General features: G+C 39.9%; 1 long non-coding RNA gene across 12 annotated transcripts in view; it reads left to right on the top strand.

Annotated features, from left to right (window-relative positions):
- The window catches only part of LOC121096258, a 31,866-nt gene extending 14,589 nt beyond the window's left edge, over window positions 1–17,277 (top strand). For 5 of the 12 annotated variants that reach the window (XR_005830428.1, XR_005830418.1, XR_005830420.1 and 2 more), the window contains 4 exons: window positions 436–9,086; window positions 11,646–11,775; window positions 11,864–12,029; window positions 13,802–17,277. This is a non-coding gene — a long non-coding RNA (uncharacterized LOC121096258). Of the gene's footprint in view, window positions 1–435; window positions 9,087–11,068; window positions 11,155–11,645; window positions 11,781–11,863; window positions 12,030–13,801 lie in introns of all 12 variants that reach the window. The other 7 variants (XR_005830422.1, XR_005830424.1, XR_005830427.1 and 4 more) reach the window with 6 other exon arrangements.
- Window positions 17,278–17,689: the final 412 nt, after the last annotated feature.

Consider the following 17,689-nt stretch of genomic DNA (forward strand, 5'->3'; position numbering starts at 1 on the left):
TCACTGTCCGTGCCCTGAAAATGATAAATGCCAAAGTGGCATATTTCCCTAGCTGCACTAAAATGTCACTGTGAAAAATCCTTAATGGACTAAGTGTAGCTTTTCAGGTTAGAACTTGTCAAGTTACGGAGATATTCTAGAGTTTCTCCTTAATCCACCATTCTTTGGAACCACACCACTGCAGGCAGAGACTAATTATAAGTTACACCAGTCAGAGCAGGACAAAAATAAATGAAGTAGAAACAGTTTGATCAAATAATTTTATACTTGCTTTCTGTGCTTGTGCTGTGTTACTTGATTTCCTCTGTTTAGGCTAATGCTGAATGTACCTTACCGTTTACGTACGAATATGCATGTATGCTGAGATCTATGTTATTTTAAAGACTTTGCTTATCACTGTAGCACTGACTATATTTATACTGCTCCTACATCTAGGGTTGCCAAGAGAAACCCTCCATGCTGGCCAAAGGAATAATACACATTAAGAAAGAGTCTCTGATGGCACCTGTGATTAAAATGAACATTAATTAAAAATGGACGGGTGAGAGGAAATAATGTTACTACCCTCTTTAGATCAGGTACGAGAACAGGGCAAGAATGACTGACTGAGACATTAAGGCAGCCTCAGAAATACAATGTAGCTGCCCTGGATTCAGAGTTCTAGGAGATTAACCTGCTTTTAGGTTTCTGTTCCTTTTTTTCATAGTCCCCAGTCATCTTTTTGGGCATAATGCTCAAGCCCACAAAATGTAGGTGTAAGAGAAAACAGTTTTTGAGAACATTCATCCCAAATCTGACTGCAGATGGTATTTTGGAGTCACTTTTCCTTAGTTGTCCCGGCCTTTGCAATGAATACTCTAGTTCCTTGGAAGTAGAAAGCTTTAAAAAGTAGCATACTTCCCTTTTCTGTGATCCTAAAGCATCATCCTCATATTTTCCCTCATTTAAGAGCCAGAAAGCGCAAAAAGAATGAAGTGCTAGGACCAACAAGAACATGTGTTTTGCTGGCAATGGTGAATGGTGCACTTTATCTGACAAAGTGTAAATTTTTTGATGCTGAGGGACAACAGCATTACTTTAGTTCTTATGAAGTAGGAAATAGCTGAAATTATTTTTATGTAATTTTTCTTCCACTTGTGGTGAAGTGGTATTTTCTTTATTAGCAAGGACAAGAGGTCATAAATTTTGAAGTGCTATGTAGCATAAAACACTTATTTAACTTATCCAGAGCCAGGGTGCAAGTGCTTTAGGATAGAATCTGCTTTCTTCTTCTCCCATTCTATATGTGAACTTCTACCTTGTTAAAAACATGCCTTAATACAAGACCTGTGCACTCTTATAACCATACCAATTCCACAGGGCCCACAGTTCACCCTTAGGATTTAAGTGTTCTTAGTTAAGCTCTGTGATGGCTTTCTGCGAGAATGGGACTTTAAATCACTATGCCTACAAAACAGACCCACTGGGAAGAAACCTTTTTTCTGACTAACCTTAAAATTACGTCAGTCTTAGGAAAAAGTGTGCTGTGAGTCCATCAGTTTTCCCAGTAAACATTTTCAATGTTTTTTTACTGTGTAGGCATAGCTCACTCCGTATTTTACATTGGAGAAGAGTTCAGATCTTTGTTTCCAAGGCAAAGTTACAGAGAAAAGAAAGCTGTTCTACTGGAAGAGCTGATACCAGTAGCAGGAGGAAGGTTTTTTTGTATACTAAAGAGGACTTATGTTTGCAAGCTTTTCCCCCCCTAGTTAAAACAGTTGGTCTAAAAGAAAATACTGCTGCTTTTCTGAAAATACTGGAGTTCTTATCTGTAGACCATACTACTGCTACAACAGCAGTAACATTACCATACTTTGTCCTGTAGGTGTGAGCAAAGTAAACTTATAATGCTTTTGAGATGAATTCTTACCATGCCTTTAGCCCTTTTGCACTGCTATTTTATCTGCAGTTGGTGCTCCCCTGGAAGTGAGCAGAGGCTCTGTGCTTGGACCTACAGCTTTGCAGGCTTTCCCATAACACTGTCACAGAATCCCAGAAGCACAGAATGATTGGGGTTGGAAAGGACCTCTGGAGATCATCTAGTCCAACCACCTGCTAAAGCAGGTTGTCCTAGAGCAGGCTGCACAGAGTTGCGTCCAGGTGGGTTTTGGGAGGACAAAGGCTTTTCTCCAGTTTACTCTGCAGCCCTCAGAAGTCTACCCTGAGTTATGTTTACTGGGCTTACTACCTGTCATAGTGAAAGCCAGATGAGGATGTTCTGCTACCACTACACTTGAGTATTTGAGGAGCTCTAAAGAGCCTTGAGGTCCTCTACTGCTTTCAGGATGCTTTCTCCCCACTCAGAGGAGCATAAATTCAGCCACTGACGGAGGTCAGAACATGGATCCGAGAGTTTAGCTTGTAATGCCCCTGTGCTGCACTAGCGTTCAGAAAGGTAGCTGTCTGCTCCACAGGCGTGAGGCCAGCGCAGCCTGCACTTTGCTTTTCTTTAGAGACTCTTGCCAAGAGCTCTCTGGGTCTGAGGAAGCAAATCAGCATCGAGCCTTCAAGCAGAACTTGCCAGTCTGGCACCTGTTTTGTAGCACGGCATTGCAAGGACTTCAGCTTTTCACATCTCTTTATTTAGTTTGACTGTTTATGGCCTTTCAAATACAACTGTCTTCTGAGTGCCCAAATGCCGCAGGGGACGGTTTGGCTTTGTGAAAAGACAGGGAAAAAATGGAAATACAGCAGCTTCCCTAAAGGCTTATTTATAAGATAGACTGCTGCTTGTGGCTTCTTTCCCATGGAAGACATAATTTATCCTAGTGTTTGACATATATGAAGATACCACCCCTGCTCTTTGCCAGCATCGAAAGGAAGATGTGCTCAAAGATCTACAGCCCAAGTTGTATGCAGAGATTATCAGCTGCTTCAGATTAAGCACATCTAACATCACTGGGACCAAACTGGATATTGCGTTACTATCCTTTTTACCATTCTTTTTATTCTTACATGTATATACAATAGTTCACTTGAAAAACAAAACACTGAAATAAAAGCAGCACACATTTTTCCTGCTGAAGTGGTCTACCTGGTAATAAAATACAAGTACTCATTTCTAAAAGATATTTTAGAAAGGGTCAAAGTTACAGTAGGAAAGGTTCAGTCTGGCCTTTTCAAGAGCACTTGGCTGGTGCCTAATATTACTCCATTTTGGTGGGATAGAGCTAAAGCATCACCAGAGTCCAGAGCAATTTCACGCATAAGCATGGGTAGATTTCCTGGTGAACATTTAAGAGTGTTGCAGCATCCTCGCTAGATTACAGTGTAAACTGTGGCCAGGTCTCTGCTCTGCTCCCTACACACATTATAGGTGCAATCATCTCTGTGTAAATCCCTTTGGGGATCTGGGCCTGAGTCTTTTTGAAAATCCCACCCACATGGGACACCCGTAGGTCAAATGAAAAATTGCATAAGCTATTAACTAAAGCTATAGCTTATAAAAAGTTACCCACAAGAAAGGTACACAGGTTAGTGCTGCTCCAGGGCATCCTTAAATCACACTTCAGCAAGTTATAAAGTTATCTTTGGAGAGCAATCATACCAGGTTGTCAGCCCTATAAAGATAGATTTATGTGTCTCTGACATGTCAGTTGTCGTCTTTGCCACTTCATTGCGGCTGTGATATTTTAGCAGGAGGTAACCACCACTATTCCCCTGCCTGAAAATCCACAGAATTTTTCTCTGTAAACATCTCTTACCCTGGGTATTTCCCCATCGCAGGGCTCCATCTCTGAATTCATCTACATGTTTGCTTAATTCTCACTCACAGGTCAGTGCTTGTTTGTCTCAAATTTTTCTCTTCTTAATCTCAATTTATGTAGCAGAAGGTTCACAGGCAAACCTTTTGCCCACAGAAGGCTCCAGAGTTTAGTGTTTTTTTACTAGTCATATCATTTAAATGGAGACAATTTTTTCTTTCTGAGGAACTAATACAGGTCATCATCCTGCATTGGAAAAGTTACAGTCTTCATCAAGAAGGAGCTTCATCTAGTGGTTTTGTTAGTAATCTGTACTGTCGATGCAATATTTTTGTTGTTGAGCTTTCTTTCAGGGCTTGACTCATTTCTCCATATATTCTCCCAGCATATTGTTCTGAAGTTGGAAAAATGATTTGTTCTGGCTGAGTTTAAAGTGAACAATTAGAGAATGGGAACTCATGGAGCGAGCTTAAGCAAAATTAGCTCCCAGAGAAAGAGGCTCTAATTTTCCTGAAAGGTGAGCACAGTGGCAGTGCTGATGCCAGGCGGGAGGCTGTGTCCTCATTTCAGCTACACCAGAGCCTGAACCCTTGCCCCAGGTTCACAGCCGTGCGCACAGAGCTGGTGTTTGGTAGACAGAGGCTAGAGAGAGAATAGTGCATGATCCAGTACAAATCTTTCGCCTAAGTGATATAATGTTCCTGATAGTCTTTAACTTTTGCACAAAATGCCCCCCGGAGACATGTTTACAGAGTTGCCATTTCAGCAAACGACATTTTGCATATTCTTTGGAAATGCCACATAGGTAGTGCAATCATCGTCAGCTGCAAAGTGACCATGTGAACGGAATATGACTCAGCTGCTCTCTGGGTTACGAATGCAGGCTGGCTTAGACTGGCAGGCACTAAGAGAAGCTGCAGTCGGCCTGGGAAGGGGATAAAACACATTCCCCTCAGCACTGCCGTTTTGGGATTCCTGCAGTGTCCTACACAATATGCTGGCATGTAGCGGAGATCTGCTTCATACCAACAAATATTTTTTGATAAAAAAACCCTCTTTCTAAAAGTTTCTTTTTTCAGAGTGATTCACCAGAATCAATACTCAGAAGCTGCTAAGGAAATATTCTAAAAGCTTTAATGGCATCCCTTTTGGAAATTCCTGGTTATTTCCTTTCTCTCATTATGGCACACCAAAACTTACTAAAGGCCCATATGAGTTTCCCCCTAAATCCATGCTTTAATTTCCTGTTGTCTCCACTGAACTTTGTGACTATGCTCTTGACTTTACTGATCTGATTATTCCCTTTGCCCACACCTGCCTACTGCCATCTCCTTCCTCATGCTGGGGACAACCTGTTTTTACTAATCACCAGAAAGCCTTTCTATTTCTGGTTGGAATGATTTTTGAAAATAACTTCTCTCTTTGCCATTAACTCTCTTCAAATGGTTGGTCATGGTTTATTCTGAAGTTGTCTGTTTCCTTTAGACTGTAAGTGTTTTACAAGATAAAACGTGTCTGATCTCACTGTTAACACTTTGCAGGGTTCAGAGCAGAACCGAGTGAGATCAAGTAAACCCACTCATGAAACTTCTCAGGATTTCATTGATGCTCCAGTTCTTTCCTGTAGCAAACTCAGGTGCTTTTAGAAAGTTTGTTTTTATACAAACACGCACAACAACAAAAGGGATGTACAGCATGTGAACTCCCCTACATTCTCAGGTTCAGATTCCTGACCTGCTATCTCTCTAACTACAGATGACTGTGCCAATTCACCCACAGCCTGATAGTTATCCTAGGGCAAGGTACACTCCACAGCTTCTGCTAGAGATGATCTGCTTCCTATAGCAATGTATTCTTCAGAGTCATTAGCTGAATTTGCATCCTCATATATTGGGTGAGCGTCCCCACAACTGCGCTGCAGAACCGCACTGGAACTGAGCTGCACTTTCTAATGAAAATTCATTTTGTTGAAAAATTCCCAATCAGCTCTAATTTGGAAGCCCCAGCTGAGCTCCTGCTGTGAGACACATATCGTAAGAGACAGATCTTGCTGTGAAGGGCTGGCGGGTTGGAGAGACGGAGGCTGAGAAGAAAAGCACAATAGAAAGGTGAAATGGCTTCCTCGGAATCACACAATGGGTCACTGGCAGTTTTAGGTCTTCCTAGTGCCAACCACAGCCCGTGCTACCTCTCACATCCCGAGCTTACAGACAGGCTCTGCTTTCCCCCGGCCATCTTTTCATTAACTAGATTATTCTTGCGTGTAGATTAACGCATGGGTGCACAAGTTCAGCAGTTTTGAACCTTACTCTTACAAGGCATCACGTACATATATGGTACCATTAAAAACTTTGAGGCAACAGATAACAAGGATGTCACAGTAAAATACTAAAACGGCAGACCCTGGTGCGCCAGAGCAGGCAAGGGAAGAAGGAAAATCAAGTACTGTTTGAACTAAAGTGTGTCAGCTGCTCTGAGCAAGGTAAGAAATATCAGTCATGCTTTACAGTTTGGAAAATCTGGCATAAATTCATGCATCTGAGCCTGTACAGTTTATTAAGCCAATGCCATGGTCAGAATGTGGTGCCTTACTTAAAATTAAACTTTTTCCTTCAGAAGCTTCCCTGTGTCCCTAAGACTCTTTAGGAATTTTTATTCTAAGAGCAATTTTTCTTTCTTGTGGTTTACACTGATTAGTAGGAACAGATTAGAGATAACTTGTTGTGTTTTATAAATAGCCTAACAGTGTATTTTGTATCTTTTTCCCAAGAGCTTTCTGAAACTAAAATTTCTCTTTGAGGACAGCTGGTCCATGCCCCTGAGGAAAAAAGGTGCTTATGGCAAGGCTGAGGTTAATGATTGTAATTTACAGTTTTTGTGGAAATATAATTTTGCTTTTGCAGAAATCTCTCTCTCTCCATTGTTTTAAAAAAGCAAAGATACTTAAATAGGGCTTTACATTTTATTACCCCAAAACGCATTTAATATTGTTTGACTAGATCATGTCAGTATGTTAACAAAATAATTGATATTCCAAACATGCTTGGTGAACTTGAATAGCAAAGTGAAGTTTATATATTTAATCAGATATATTCAGTAATTCTAGTGGAAGATGCAGAAGTGTTTTCCATCAATATTTCCTTAACTTTGAAATGAATATACATTGCCCAAGTTCTCGTTCTTGTGGATCCATTTTCTATCCATAACCAAGCAACTGAATTTCTTTGTATGAGTGTTTACAAAGGTTGAAAAGGAAAAAAACCCACAGGGTTGTATGGGCAACCCTTCTTGCTGGAAGTGCTTTTACAGATAGGTTATCAAGGGAAGAAAAAGTCTTGCAGCTTTTCAAGCCACAAGTTGTAAGGTGGGTCATAAGAAAAGTTGCAATTTCCAGAACCGTATAGTATTTTTTCCAGGAATGTTTGGATGTATTATAAAAAGTCTACCATTTCTCATTCTTCCCCCTTGTGCAACACTTTGTTCTTCCTTCTGCATGAGATCATGACTTAAAGCTCATCTAGTTCCTTCAGAGAGTTTCAAAAGGTTAAAAAACCAAAACCAAAACACTGAAAAAAAATAATATTATAAAAAGCCTCTCCACAGAGTTATGTGGTTTGAAAACCAGACAGGGAGCTGTGAGGTGAGAACTGCCTGGGGACTGGCATTGCACAGGCATGGGAAAGCAGCAGGATAGCATGGTATGAACAGGAGCAGTGGAGATGCTAAGAGAACACTTGAAGAGACAGCCCAGAAGTGGGGTATGAAACGAAAGTTGCTGAAGAGGAACCATCGGGAGGACATGAGCAGAACAGGCAATCTCGAAGAGTCCGTAAGACCAGGGGGGAGTGCAGGGATGCTGTGAGGCTCCTTGCTGCTATTAACCCATCTACCTCTCTGCATAACGTTCTGGGAAGATACCCAAAAGGAATTTGCAGAACGTGGTTTGTAATCTTTCTCTATATTTATCACTACTCTCTGTACATTGTCTTTAAGCAACTTTCTCCAGTAGTTACTGCTCAGGAACCTGGCCAGGACAGAACAATTACAGATGGGCTTTTTGTGGGTAGCGTGGCTGGTAGAGAGGCGGTGAAGGCAGTGCCCCAGTTTGCAGTTTGTATCAGGAGTGGCCCTGAGCCCTTCCAATCCCTGGAAGATTTTCTGTTCCCAGGTAGTATCAGTAAGAGTGGAGTCCAAAAGGGAGACTTGAAGGATTTCTTCAGGAAGAAAAGATGCAGATGTGAATACTGGTATTTGTTTGACGTTTTTTAAAGCTTTGCTAAATAGTGTGGTTTTATTACTGCTAATAGTAGAAAAACAAGTAGAAAAGAAAAACATAAGGTCACCCAAGAGTCACAGTGTTGTTATATATTTCCTTAGATGATCTTAGTTGGAAATCTCATTTCAGATAAGACATTCTTCTTTTCAGTGGTGTGGCTCCTGTTAGGTTATTATAGAAGTAAGGCTATGATGATTTTACTGTTAACAAACCTCTCTTGTAAAATATAATCCAACATTTGCACCATATTTAAAAAATGCTGTAGAACTGCTGGTGGAAGAATGTTATTTTTGCTATGAGATAATGAGCGTCAAATAAACTTATTTAATATGGAAATTCACCTTTCCCAATATATTTATTTTCAACTTCTACAGTGTATTCAAGTATTTTGTGTAGCTTCTCTGCTCTGAAAACTCCATGGGCAAATTTACATGGATTTTTTTTTTTTTCAGGGGAAAGTGGCAGCTGAACAAAACATGTTCTTTCAACCAAGCAGTGAAGCAACAGTATAGAGCCAGAGCTGGTAGTCCTTGTGCTGCAAATCCACATCAATTCAACTAAGACCAAGCACTTGTGAATACTAAATTCACACTAGTGTAGCTGGGAGTAGAAATGGGCCTTTCTTTTCGAACTCTTTGGAATCTGAACTGAAAAAAAAGTAGCAGGGTTTAACCTTTAAACTTTTCACTGACCTGTAAGCAGTACTTTGGATTATATCTGCCCTTGTTAATCTGAAGCCACTTGCAAACATAACTGGCATTCCTGTTTTTATAAGTATACCTCACATAGGTTATAGAATGGGTTAAAAGTTCAAAAGTTTGGCTCCTGTTCATTGTGTCTTTAACACCTTTATAAGTGTTCACCTTTGCAAATAAATTTTGTTAGTTAGCAGCAACATAAGCAATGCTTTGTGTCAAAGTGCATTACTTAGGTGATGGTCAGATGTAAATCTAAACTCTTGGAGGTGCAAACCCAATTGTTGATCAAGACACTAAATTTTGCAGAAGTCCTGTGTTACTGTAGCGCTCTATGAGGACCAGATATTTTAATACCACTTTCTAGCACAGGTGAGTAGAAAATCTTCCACCAGCACCTAATCAGACCATTATTTTTTCTTCTTCAGCTTTTCTTTCTTGCTATTCACGTCACTGCTTTGCATGCCCTTTACCCTCGCATACCTTCCCCATACATATCTTCATTTTGCTCTATTAAGTCCAAAATACAGGTGCAAATGACATAAAACGGACCAACGATTTCTCTTGGACATTTCATTGCTGTTATATTTGAAAGAGTTTAATAAACACTAGAAACATCTACTGCTTGGTACAAATAAAATAGTCTAAAATTGGTGATTGGCATTTCCTCTTATAGTTCACACAATGATTGCAAAATATCTTGCCATTCACATGGAAATTTGTCTTCTAAGTATGCCTATCCTTAGTGGAAAAATGTCATGGGCAGAGCACAAATTTAGGAGAGTGTATGTTTAAGAACGAACTGCTATACCATACTCTGTGTTCATCATTTGGGTCAAGAATTTTCCTGCTGGAATGTTACAGCAACACAGAGACACTCATGCACCATCCCTTACATTCAAGCTACTCTTCAGGCACAGAAATACTGGGCTTAGAAACAGCCAAAATTTCAAACAAATAATTTTGCATTGAAATATGAAATTCTGAAAATTACTGACACAACCTAGCACAGCAGAAGACTCGGGCTGAGTCAGTGTGAGAAATGCCATTGTAGCTTTAGAAAGCTAAATGTTTGGGATTTGTTTCCCTGTGTAGTTTAACCGGGACCTGACACTGTAAACACATTGATTCTCATAGGCTTTTAAAGAAATAGAGAGTTCATAAGCAGAGAGCAGACACTGAAAGGTCTTGTGATGTAGCTGGTGAAAAGCATCTGTATTTTCTGTTGGATATTTATTTATTGAAGAATTTGGAAAGTGCTATACATTTTTTAAACATCTCTGCATCTCTTGCTGTTACATTTTGGAGAATGACTAAATCCCTGGAGAGGGGTGAGATCTGTAAAAATTGTCAGTTGTTAAGACAGGGTATTCAGTGAATAAATGAATTATTGTGCTGAAGTCCTTTATGGAACATTCCTGTGGTGCTACTTTAGTAGAATATCAAGAACAGAAGTGTTCAACAATATTACTTTAAATTCAAAATGCCTTGAAAGGACTGAGATTCAATTTGCAAATGTAATCAAGAATAAAACGTGTGCCTTGGATTACATGTCACTTTTTAGGATGTTTTGACATAACACATTTAGAAAACACTTTCCTGTGACTGCAATGATTAAAATAGATTTCAGTTATCTATGACTTAAAACAGAGCCAGTTCAGTTCTTGGTGAATTTGTTCTCTGCATCACAGTAAGCACCAGCTGACATGCTCACTTGTATATCAGCGTGGAGGCCAACTGCTTAAGGCTAAAGTGCTATTGTGTTACTTGTGTGAGTAATCCTATTAGCACCAAGAGAATATAGGCATGAATAAATTGTAGAATGGTCAGAAGCGAGAAAATAACCTAACTTCCTTCTCATTTCTAAAGACGATCTGTGCAGCTATTTTAGACAGCCTTCTTGTGCCATGGTACAACCATCTTCAAAGCCTTCAGCCTTTTACCTCCTTTCAGGAGTACCAAAATCACACCAGCGTTGCAATGTGCATTCAGCTAGGCACACTCAGAGATGTACTGGGTACATACTCAAATACATTTGATAATCTGTCCTCTTCGTTTCCAAAATAACAAATATAAGGATACACAGGAAGTTACTTTTCTCTGTATCTAGGACCAAGAAGTATGTAATCAAGAAATTCATATAAATTAGGACCACAGAACACTATTCCCAAAGATCGACCATGCCCATAATGGAAAATATACACTAGAAATTCAGTATTAAATTTGTTGGTAAGATAATTACAGCATTTTGATATTAGATTTTAGTATTAAATGTAGTGTTAAATTTGAAAAAAAATAGGTTTTGATACAAGCAGACAAATTCTATCACTGAGTTATGCTCAAATTTGCTACAGATGTTTGTGAGACTTGCAGATATCGGACAGTGGCAGTGTTGGGTTCGCTAATGAAGTGCCACACTTAAACTTATCTGGGAGGGCAGGTAAGCCTGCTTGTTAACAGTAACTTTCTCAGAACAGCATTGTTTGTTCACTGATCAAATCACCTGCCTATCTGTCTAGGCCAAGCAAATACCTGAAACAAAAAAAAATTATTACCTTTTGCAGTGCACCTGTTCTTAGTGCATGATGGGGAGGATTGCAAAGACAGTGAGGGATAATGATAGAGCATCTATCAAAAACATGTTGTTACATGACAAGTCATTTTCCATGGCACATTTGATGTAACAGGAATGGGACAGGGAGAAGGAATTTAGTTGTGGTTATGAAATTCAGGACCTGATTATACAGCCTGATGATGACATGGACCTCTGTTGTCACTTGGCAGTGATTATGTATTCACCCTCTTAAATAATAATTATGGATTAATAATTATGGGTTAATATTATATGAAGTTGCACCCTTTCTGAAAAGAAAATGAGGTCTGACATGTCAAGGACTCAGCTTAAAGGTGTTTTGGTTTCTCTCTCCTTAGTGCTGGATCTCGCTGTCGGTCTGTTATCATTTTAGCTTCATCAGATGAAACAGCAAGATGGCCAAAGGCAGATTCTCCTTCCTACAGCATCCTGGGACTGGTAGCAGCTGCACAAGATGACTGACAAGAGGTAAGGTAAGGTTAGAAACACACTAAGGCAACCCCAGCATCAGCTAGCCATTCCCCACTGCTCCTGCTCAAACCCATCTACTTCGCAGGGATTATTCCCACCTTCACTGGGGAACGAAGAGAGACAGCAGCCCTGCTCCTTAGGCCATTGGTTAGGACACTTATGGGACCCATGTGTTTGAAAGCTTCACGTGGGAAAAGAAAATAGAGCCTGAAACACTCATACCCCAGGCCAAATGCAGTGGCACCATGCAGGTGGGTACACCGGGGTGAAGAGCACCATCCCCAGATTTTTTCAGAAAGCAACACCTGTCAGCACTCTTATTCTGGCCCTGATCTGAGAAGTGTGGTCTGTGTATAATGTTTGGGAGACAGCCCCTCGGGCGAGGCAGACGTACCTTGGCCTCTGGGTAGGTCACGGAAGGAGGGAGGTGTGAGGAAGGAAAAGGGGAAGGAAGAGAGCTGCTCTGTGCTGGCAAACAGGTGGTCTTCTTGATCTGCACTGGAGCAAGTACCCTGGGAATGTTAAAGCTGAAAATTGAGGAGCTTTAGCCTGTTGAAATCTCTGGTGCACCTATGCCTTTATGTCCACCTCTGCAGAGATGAAGGGCTTAAGATTTGCTGTTCAAAAGACAGATTCCAATAATGCTGAGGTTTGGTAACCAGTTCCTGTCTTCTCCTATGCTCCTCTGAAAAAGAAAAGAGAAAGCAAGTCCCACAGTTTCACATTGCTGTTAAGACATGACTTCATCCACTTAGAAACATTAAAACCCGGGTACATTCCAGGAAAATAGTTTTAGGAGACAGTATTCAATATGCAAAAAGATACGCAAGTAAACTTCAGACATGAAAGTACCAGATCTTAAAGCTTGGAATCTAAAACTGCAAAGTGCACAGAAAGAAAACCCTTATGGAGACGCTAAAATGTCTAATTCATTATTATTTCAAAAAAGATTAAAAAATAATTTCTTAACATTAAAGTGCAATCAAGCACTGAAGAAATTATTTAAACTTTCCATAGGAAAAAAGCACACTCTAAAATGCTGCAAGGGTATTGATGGCTATTAAATATTTACTTTTCTCTCTAGCTCACACTAGAAAGAGTAATTTGTATTTGGCAGAAACTGGCTGCAATTACATTAGTCAATCCAAAAGCCCAACTTGCTCATACAAAATGCAAACAAATTAGTTAAAATGGTCTAATTAGCAGACTGTAAAAATGCAAAGCAAGGCTGGCATAAAAATGTGTGCTAGACAAGTATACTTTTACAAAATAAACAGAAAGGCAAATATGAAATAGTCTAAAAACTCCTAACTAAAGGACCATAATGTATACCCGAATATTTAGGGATTGCATACTTTAAAGAAAAGTTTCTATGGACTCTTAAATATTTTCTTGCAACCCACATTCAGTCATGATAAATACCATAGCTGAAGTTCTACTGGGATTTTAGTTCAGTGCTGTGAAGCCGTGTGAGGTCAGGTTATATATACGTTTTGTGCGGGAATATACACAAACACAACTCCTAGTCGAGTTAACCAGAGTGCAAAATAGCTTTGGAGCATGCAAAGAATATAGGATGTGGCCTATGGAAGGAAGGTCAAGCCATTTCTTTAGATGATGTGTATTTGTTTTTGTTTCCAAAATTAAGATAAATAACTGGAAGCACATGGAAACGTGGAAACAGTTAAGGTAAAAGATAATACACATTTGTTCTTACAGGAAATATAAACTATGGGCATTGTCTACAAAGACTCAGCTTACTGGTTAAAAAGAATCACGACAATAACTGTATTATTGTTGTCATTGATATATTAGACCAGAAAGGGCTTTAGCATCTCTTGCTTCAGAACATCGCTGCCATTTCTTAATCTGTGGGTTTTTAACTCCCTAGTTTGTATACTATAGATATAATAGCCCATTATGATTCGTAAACTATCATATAAAAGAAACTATTGTGAAGTGATGATTTGAATTTGTCTCTATATCCTTCTCACCTCACCACATGCTCTTCTGTCCTGTCTAGCTGTCTGGAGCCACATTCTTTCTTCTTGCCACCTGACAGATGGCAGAAGGTGGGTGGCTTTGGCAAAATTAATTAGAGACGCACTGAAGAAACAATAACCATGAACACCCTCTGGCAAAATTATGATGTTATTTGGCACAAAGAACCTTTGTGCAAAAGCATTGCAGCAGCAGAAGTATCCTGACTACCCTGAAGAAGAGGTCACCCAACAGAAAACAGTCCTTGGCAAAAGGAGAGCAGCGTGGCCACGAGGTGTGGTCATTATCGCCATTACCGCTTCTAACGCCTAACAGCTGACTCAAGCAGTTATTTTCACTGAAATAGTCGATTGCGGCACCTTTACTCCCCCATGCTGTCCTCAGTTCTGCAGATTGCCTCGCTGTGCCAAATACGTTCAGTCCATCGCTTTTTCTCACGGAGAGTAATTTATTTGGTGGAAGAATATCTCACTCTACAAAATATCCCTGCTGGTTTCAGTGCCATTGAAGGAGCAAGGTATTTGCGAATGTCAGAACAAAGTCTGGTGTGGATAGCTGAAATATATGGATGCTTCACTGTGAAGATGTCCTGTTATCTGTTATTCGACTTAGTGCTTGACAAATAGATTTGAGAATGGTAAAAGTAACAAGCTATTTCACAGAAATTATCCTCTCCACTTTCTCACCCATCACAACATCTTCTCACAAAGTTTTCCATATACTGGGAATCTTGAATCCCACAGAACTCTCTGGTGATGACTGGGTAAATGCTGGATATATGAGGAAGAAAAGGAATTGCTGGCATCAAATAGGGGAGTTAAGAGAATCAGGGCTTGAAGTATGAGGAAAGAAGTCGCACCATGTGGGAAAGTTCCATTGTGTTGGAAAGAAGTTCCACTATGGTTTCCCAATATGTGTTGCTCCACATCGGTGTCATCAGTGTCGTCGGTGACAGAAGGGAGATAGGATGGCTGCTTCATCTCTGCTATGATCATGCTAACAGATCTAAGTACTGTGGTTGCTCCCTCTTCATAGGGCTCGTGGGACTGAAGAGCAAAATGTAACACAGCTCTCCAAGCCAGTGACTGCAGTGCTCGCTGTCCTGTGTTTTGCTCTTGTGGTCTTTACAGGCATCTGCAGCAAGCCTAGGTGAGTTAATCTGCCTGTTGCACTGGTTTGTTCATTCTTCTCTGTATGTGCTGGCAGCTCTGTTATCCCCTAGTTGCCAAATATTAGGAAAGACATAGGCAGCTGAACTTTTACCATTTTCCTCCTAGAGCTGTTCACCCCTTGTGTGCAATTCACCAGAGGGGCAGATGAGCCAGGAGTATGATTTAGCCTTGTGCACCTCAACCCATTTGGGCAAATTGCTCCATCTTGTCATGAAGTCCAAATCACCTGGTTGACCAGCCCAAGAGGAGATGTGGCATATTCCCTGCCCCCTAACTCCGCCGAGAATAGCAGTGCAGCATCTATCTGTAAACCAGCCTCATACATAAGTCAGCCTGCTTTCACAGAAAGCTGCTCCAACTCTACTTACTCCAATGCAGAGACTTCCACTAGGTTCCCTGGCTTTGACTGATGCACAGATTATATCTGCTTGCCTCCATTTTTAGTGAAAGATGGATGGATAGGGTAAGCAGAGAAATAGAACCATGTACACAGTTATTCTAGGTCTAGTAAGCCCACATAAAGAGATGCGAGTAGTGAGGAAAGGGTCGGGACCTTGCAGGAAAGTTGAACAGGAGAAGATGTTGGATGGGAAAGTGGATCATTGAGAAAGTGAACAGGGAGGGAGAGTGATAGAGACAGAAAACGAAAGCAAAAAAGACATAAGAACTATATAAAGAAATAAGGTGGAAAGAAAAAGCAAATGGCAAGGAAGACTTATTGCGTATTTCATTGTCTGAAACAGTGTTTGTAGCTGCGATATGACAGTACAAATCAGGCTTGTTTTCACAGATACGTTCACTGTCAGGAAAAACATGACGGAAACAAATAGGGAAGAAAGAATGAATGGTCAGTTATCTCAAGGAGAGGAGGTGGCTGCTGGAGACCCACAGGAATCTGGGCTGAGATCTATATTAAAACAGAATTACTCAAGATAGAAAAAACTAAAACTTAAGTGAAGAGTTCAGAAACCCCCTCTTGATCCCTCTTGATACTGAGTATCTGGGTAATAAACCAGAACTCAATAAATTCTAGTTCAATAATGACAATGCATGTAGGGAAAACAAATACATCTACATGGCGATGAGCACTAAATGAGCTATTTCATCTCAGGAAACACATCTTCAAGAGCCTGATAAAGATGTCAGCTCAGTGGTCAGCAGCAGCAAAAACAATTAAGAATTATTAGGAAAACACTGGAGAAAAAATCAGAAACTATTCTGCTGATACGTAGCCTGTGGTGGACAGTCACCTCATCACAAAAACAACGTAGGTAAACCTAGAAAAATACACTGAAAGACAGAAAGAATGGTCATCTGCATTGAATAGCATGTTATTTCTTCAGGAGACACAGAGAAGGTAAATATGAAAGGCTATTAACTATTTATCACAACAAAGGAACAAGTGGTACATAAGAAATTACGGGGCAAGAAAGCAAATGAAAGAGAGTATTTTTTTCACAGAGTAGCTGAAGTGTAAGACTCTTTGCTACAAGATGTTGCCAAGGCTTAAAGATAAGTAAGCTCAGAAAAGACTCAGTAAATCATGGAAGGCAAGCCCTGCCACAGTGCAGCATTGAGATGCCAGATCTGGGTGTGTAGTAGTAGCAAGTGATGAACCACTATATAGTTCTCCGGTTTTCTGGAGACAGAATATTGGAAAATGTTTTGTGTGGTTTTTTTTTCCCCGTTATGTTTGATCCAGTCAGAATACTCTTTGATAGTCTTTGAGATACAAATAGAAAAGAAAAGAAAGTACAGTGCTTTTATGTTTGCAGGGGATACAGAGTAGCTTTCAGGGGTCTGAGCTGTGGGGCAAAAAGCTTGATGCATTTTCTTCCTGAGAAGGCAGCTGCTTTACCTTTGGCTCTGATGTAACTTGGGGAACCTGTTGTACCAGGCCAGTCTCACATCATTTCATGTCCTATTTTCAGAAGTCCTCTTTCCTTTGTTGGTTGCATTAATGTTATGCTACTTAGAGAAAATAATCAGTGTAAAATTACGCACATATATACAGAATGGTTAAATAAACTCTTGTTCCCTAACTTGAAAACACAACATTTTTTCCTTTGCTGCCGTGTGGATCAACCAGATCTAGAGTTTGTGAAGTGGGCACAGTTTATCCCAGACTCATGCTGGAATAATTTATGTTCTTGAGCCTTTGCAGATGTATAGTTACTAGAGAGCTGTCTGCCTACAGGAGTTTTTACACATATTTCACCTAAATCAACGCTCCAGATGCAACATCGAAGATGCAGTGAGTTTGTGTGGATTTGTAGCACTCCCTGGAGGACTCTATGTCTAAAAACCAATAAACATTTCACCATTCTCAGTGTGTGAAGATTTCCTTCATTTTTGATGCATGCAATATTGACTGGGTTTTTCAGTTTAATTTCAGCGTTATTCCACAGGTAATAAGTAATTGGAGAATAACTTCTTGCAAGTGAATGATAAAAGTGAAAATTAATCGTTCTTTACTTAGCTGTTGCTGTTCATTCATTATAAACTAACACAGCAAAACAGAATATTCATTTATAAACCAAACACATTTCATATTGATTGAAAACTACAGCAAGATCTTGATATTTTATGACCAAAGCAAATAAAGAGAAGACTTAAAGAAAAGGTTATTTTATTTCTGTGTATGTGTTTTTTGTGTTTGTACACCTAGTATGTGTCACAGGTTCAGCTGAAAATAGTTAATCTTTCATAAAACTTATTGTTACATCCTATAAGCCTAT

The sequence above is a fragment of the Falco naumanni genome, chromosome 12 (genome assembly GCF_017639655.2).
Source record: "Falco naumanni isolate bFalNau1 chromosome 12, bFalNau1.pat, whole genome shotgun sequence".
Classification (NCBI taxonomy): Eukaryota; Metazoa; Chordata; class Aves; order Falconiformes; family Falconidae; genus Falco; species Falco naumanni.